Source organism: Numida meleagris, chromosome 1 (genome assembly GCF_002078875.1).
Source record: "Numida meleagris isolate 19003 breed g44 Domestic line chromosome 1, NumMel1.0, whole genome shotgun sequence".
NCBI lineage: Eukaryota > Metazoa > Chordata > Aves > Galliformes > Numididae > Numida > Numida meleagris.
Window position 1 is genome coordinate 25,265,727 of NC_034409.1, and position 6,250 is coordinate 25,271,976.

The following is a 6,250-nucleotide window of genomic DNA, read 5'->3' on the forward strand; positions in this document are numbered from 1 at the left end:
AGCGACGGCGACCCTGAGGCGGGCGCAGCGCCGGGCAGCGAGTGCCGGCCTTCCGCCGCCTCTCCGCGTCCGGGGCCGCCGGTGTGCGGTGCCTCGCAGAGGGCCCCGAGCTGTGGGCTCACATGAGGCTGGGCTGTGCGGCAGCGAGCGTGTGTGGCTCAGGACGGCAGATAACGGGCAGAGCTGAGGCGTGAGCCGTGCTGGTCATGTCTGCTGCCCGCAGCCAGCCCTAGGGTGAATGGGACAGGGGCGGCCCACCATGGCTCCCATGCCCAGCCTTACCCATCTGTAACTTATCTTGTACTCGGTATGCCACAAACTGCCTGTCTCTCCCACAGTAAAATCGTGCATCCATCATTACAAGCTGTTGCTGTGTCCTGCTGGGGAGTTGGCTGCAGCTCGTACAGTTTGTTTCCTCTTTTATTTGCAAACATGGTTTAAGTCTAGGAGCACTCTATAAATGCAAACAGATTCCCAAAAGGACTGCTGGAGGCATTGACAGTGCTGATCTACGCACTGAGCTCAGGCACGGTCAGGAGCACATTCCTCAATAGCCACGGTCTCCCTTGGGAACAGAAGTGACATTGCTAATCAGTGATCAAGACTTCTTGAATTTAAACAAAGCCAGCACTGGTAATTTTCTTTAATATTCTCTGCTGCATTAAATTAAGAACAGCCTAAAGCTGAGAGGAGCACACAGGAAAGTGATATAAAAATAACTGCAAGGTTTGGGTAGGAAATCACCTAACACAATACTCTGGACCACACTGCATTGTTCTTGACCGGATAACTTCTGCAGAAAAGCTTCGCAACTCTGCGTAACTCCCATTGATGCTTTTTTCTCCCCTGCTGATGAGTTTGGATATCCTGGTGTCACGTAAATGGTTTAGGTCCAGCATTCTGGCTGTGGCTTATTAGCTGCAAAGGCTCGCAAACAGAAGTTTACAACTGGTTTCAATAGAAGCAAAGAAACAAGAGTGATGACTCAGGATATTCTTTTGAGCTTCATTTCTACCTCTCAGTTCCTCTTTTTTTTTTTTTCTTTTCTGTGAGTGGAAGGAATAAAAAGGCCAGTTGACAGGCTTGAGGTTCAGACACCCTTCAGTATCCTTCTGCGCAGCAATTATTTTTTTAACTTCTGTGTATGGGAGCTGCCACTCCAGCCTGAGTACACCTGAGGGCAGTCAGTGGGCTTCTGGTGGCTGCTTGTGTTGGATACAGAAATTTGGGTTTGGTGCTGCTGAAAAGCAAGGTAGGGGCAGCCAGCAGAGAGTCTCAAGCTAACCCTTTGGCTACTGAGGTCAGACCATTCTCCTTTATGTCAATTACTTTTACCTTCTTCCTCACTAGACAGATAGATTGGGATGCATGTGCTGCTCCTGAGCAGATCTGCCCTGTTCCCAGCCACTCACTCCTGTGTTTCACTCCACCAGCCAGCTGGAACAGTGAGCCTGTAGTTCCACATGGTCAGATCCATGTTTGCTAAAAGCTAAGCGGGGGTGCTTCTTGTAAGGTGACCCAAATCACAGCTTGTCACGGGAGAGCGGCCTTGCAATATTAGCCACCTTTACAACAACAAGAATAGCCCTTTCTTGTTAATGTCCATCTGGTTTTGAAAGCTGTTAGTGTAGTAGCTGAGAAATGATGTCTGTCAAGAGAGCACTGTGGAAAATGAAGATTTTTCCTTTATAATCTCTGAGAATTGAAGGATTTGAAATAAAGTGGTGATGCAATTGCTCCTGAAAGAATAATATTTTTCAGGAAAAATCTGTTTAAAAGCAATAAATGTTGAAGCCTGTAAAGATCTCAGGATATTGTTTTTCGAGAACCTTTTGCAATGTGCTATTTTCAATAACTGGCAGGTTTTTTTGGATATGATTTGTATACAAATTGTCAAATGGGTTTGATGGTAAAGCCCAAGCAATGCCAAGCTCTGATCCCTGGCTTCTCTGGCAAACACGCAGAAAACAACAAGGCATGTGTGATGCTCAGGAAAGGAGATTTTTCCCAAGTCTCACCCCCCGCCCCAATCTATTTGCTCTCTTTAGGGGCTGCCAGGCTCAGCGTTCTGCCAGTGTGTCTGGAGAGTACTGCTGGAAGTGCTAACATAGGAGTAGAGAGCAGTGACTGCAAACAGGGTGGAAAATGGTCCCTGAATATCTTCTCCAGTCTTATATAATGCTCTGTAACATCCTTAGGACAGATTGTTTTTTTCTCTTCAATCTTTGTGTAGATTGGCCCAGGTGTAGTTCTTTGTGGGGCTTTAAGATACCATCAGATATTGTGGAGATAAAATGTACTTCTGTTTTCTAAGCATTCCACATTTTGTTGCTCTATTTTTTAACAAGAAAGAGCAAGGTAAAATTATTCTTTATTACAGCTTCCAGCTTCTTTGTATAAGAATACTAAGAACTTATTGCAATATAGGCTGTGCAAGCACTAAATAGTAGTCTGTCAAGGAGCTTGTAATTAGAAGCACAGGCCCAGAGATTACTGATGGATACAGACATACAGATGGAGCATCCTGGGAAACAAGCAAGGATGTGTTAGGAACAGTGGTTTTATCACCATGCACTTATACACACTTTTGAAAAGGGAGTTCTAAGAACTGTTTTGGAGAAGGGTTATGAAGAAGCACCATGAATGTCCACGACAATTCCTCTAAGGCAGTGAAATGCAGCAGAAGGGGAAACATCTCAGCTCATGCACAGCTTTTTGGAAGAAGAAAGTTCTCAGCCAAAAAGTTTACATATTTGTCAGTGGCAAAGAATGGGTTAAGTTGGTTACATTTAGCCTCTAACCAATATGTAATTTCATTGCAAAATGTCAAGTCAGTTCAACCTTTGTTTTATAAGGATGTTCCTGTTTAAACTTTGAGCATGACTTTGATTATTGTAGTGTTTTATATACAAATAGAGACTATCTTTCCTGAACATGGCAAGGATGTCAGCTATATGGCTTTTGGCAAAAGCTTACACAGTTATACTTTGCATTTCAGAAAGTTCTCCAGTCTTTGCAACAAGACCCCGAATAATGTCCATTTGGGTCTCATCTAGTCTGTTCTGCTTGTCTGGTTGAGTTCAGTTCTCAGACTGCTTCGTGCCTCATTCCCTTTTCTTCCCCCTTTGAAAAGAATGTATTTCTAACCTCATCTAAAATGATTGTGTCATGCTTATCATATTCATAGCACTTTTTCAAAGATAAAGGACAAGAAATGATGTTAGTTTCTCCTGTTATCTCATTGGACTTTCAACTGAAGTGTGCTTTGAGTAAGTTATTTTCAAAGTCAGTATTGAAAATCTTAAGCATTGCTAAGTAGCTATGAGAAGAGTCTCTTATCTTCACATCTTTATGACATATCTGGGGAATTTTTGCTACTACTGCTTTGCAGACAGGTTCACAGGACACAAAATGTCATTTGGGCTTTGAGTATTTAGTGAACATTACAAGTGAGGTGTGAGCAGGGTGGCTGCAGCCCTCAGCTGAATGCAAGGGGAGAGTGGGAGGGAGAGGAAGCTGAACAGCTGAGATTTCAAAAAATGAACAAGGCAGTAGGAATGGGGAGGGTACAGCCCCTTTTCCCAAGTTTTCTTCTGAGAAATGGGTGCCTGAATCTAAATCCATATGAAGGAAGCAGGTGTAGTGAACTGAGAAATTTGTGTAGCATTCGGAGATGTGCAAGATGAGGTGAAATGGTGGCTCTCACAATTTAAAGGTATGGATTAGAATCTATTTTTTTTTAAATTTCAGAGTGGTTAGATTCCGTATTCAGATTTGATACATATGGAGAGGTTTAAGCTGAAAACTCCATCACATTGTCTTGATTTAGCCACTTCTGCAGATATGTATGTATGTGCATGTATATGTATATATATTATCTTTTGAAATGTGTACATAAGAAAACCTGATGGGAGACTTTTGCCAAAAGTGGCTGCGTTATGTATATGGTAGTTTGCCACAACCACTAACTCTTGTTGCAAGAAAAAGGATAAGTAGGTCCTGACCCTGTGTTAATGCTCTCTTGCTCTCAGCTGCTTTTCTTGTAATTTTCTTCCTCATGGAGTACAAATTTCCCTGCTTTCAGTGATCAATCAATACAAACAAATGGAAGCCACAGCTAAACTTTTATATTTATTTTGCCAAATTCTATTCTACTCTGCTGAATTTAAGCCAAAAGCTTCTATGAAGACAGTTTGTGTGTGTGTCAGGGTGAAAGCTGCTTAAAGAATCCAAGCAGAGATGATGTGATAAAGGTGTTCAGGTCAAAAACTGGTTGCAGAAACGATATTAGGATTTTCTGGATATCTTGCAGCCAAGCCAGGCTGGGGAGAATAAAGGTATTTATAATAACTTTCAGCAAAGCCTCTGATTTCTAACATGAGAAAAGGAGAAAGAAAGTGCTCCCATGAGGGCTCCTGAGTTAGTGTTTTGCTGATTTACCAGTTAGTGCTCAAATCAGCTCTAGAGCAGAGGTGAGAGAGTTTGCTGCTTAATGGCAACAGTGGGAATTCAGTTTCTTGTGAGGAGATGGAAAGCACGGGGAATAGCAGAGGGGGCTGGGGTGAGGCATTTTTTAGTTGTTTCTTGTTTCATTTCTCCAATCAGTAGAACTCTTCAAATGCTTTCACTGTGTTTTCATAATTCATATTTTTTTTCTGTTATTATCATTCTTATTATTTTAATTTTTGCTTCTCACTGCATTTTATAGGTATCAGCAGAGCTGTTATTAATGTCTCAGGGTATGCTACAAGGTAAAACTCACCATGACAACTCAGTGGCACCCAGATTTAAATCTGCGGGAGAGGTCCCAGGCTGGGCATTGAGGCTGACTGACGTGTGGTACATACCTCAAGGTTTACAGAAGGACAGGGATTATTATAATACATTTTTCCTATGTGCTTGAGTGTGTTGAAGATTATAATAAAGTATACTGGGTGTTAAGAAGATATTTAAGACAGGTTTCTGCTAAGTGGGCCAGCTGCATGTTGTAAAAAGTTGGGACAGGAATGGAAGGTGTAGAAAGCTCTGTCTGGCAGCTCATGGTGCTGTTGGTGCTCCAAGCTTGCCACAAAAAAACCTCTCATTCAACCTTACAGCATGGTCTTCAAGCAGCTACTGCTGTGGTGGCTTGCTAAAAAATGGTAACCCAGGTGTTCATCACTGTTTATTCATGTGAGTAAAGAAAAGCCTTAAAGTTTGATAGAGCATGAAACCAGAACTGAATACTGATCAAACCTCAGAGCTCACTCTGAAGGCCTGCTAAGGTGAAAAAGGAAAAGGGCTATGGTGGAAGTGATGTGTAAACAGCCCTAATGATGGTGTGACTTGCGAGAAGGACCAGACAAGGGTTTCTGTTTGATCAGCCAACAGTTAAGCCACGGATTCTGATGGAAAATCATTATAAAAGAAGTAGCTGTTTGGCCACTGTCTGCTGGAAACATTTGAGGTTTAGCTCTCTGTGATGCAGAGTCCTGGTCTTCAGCTTGGGTTGCTCCACCTTTGCTGAAGATTGCTAAATGCTCTGGTTTAATGAGGACTCTCTTAATGGTTGTTTTATGCTTCAATTAATGGATCATTGCTTTGCAGGGTGCTAGTGTCCGGATGATGATTGGGAATTGCTGAGTGGTGTGCAGTCATTGGTGGAGAATTTAAAAAAAATGAAAGGCAAACCCTTAGAACTCTTCAGTATCTGCCACAAGTTTAGGTATTTTGGAATTTTTGTTGTTGTTGTTGTTTTAAATCTTAATTTTTTTTTTCTGAAGGTGCAGATTCCTATCCATTCAAAGGATAGATAGATCAAATACATCTCAGAGCAGTTTATGAAAGCTGTCCAGCTGAAATTTGACTCTAAAAGTGACACTGTCTTGATTTAGACTAGCGTGGTTTATTTTGCATTTCTAAACCACATTTCAGCCATTTACTGCCATCCAGCTGGTTCCTGCAACTTAGTATCTCACAACATATATTGAAAGCGGTTTGATCTTTTCACAGGTTTCTGCTTTTCTCATACTTTGGATGTGGAAGGGAAATACTGAGCATGTTTTGCTTGAATTAGGTCATTCTCTCGTGCAGTTCTTGTGTCTTTACAAAAAATTCTTGTGATCTGATAAACTACTTATCCCAAGAATGCGTTTTTGCTCTGTTTGCAATATGTTGATGAGACAGAATGTCTCCAAGGAATTGAGGACGTTCTCAGCAATAAATTAATTCAATCCTTGAGAAAAATTTATTTAGTTATTTATTGCTAAAA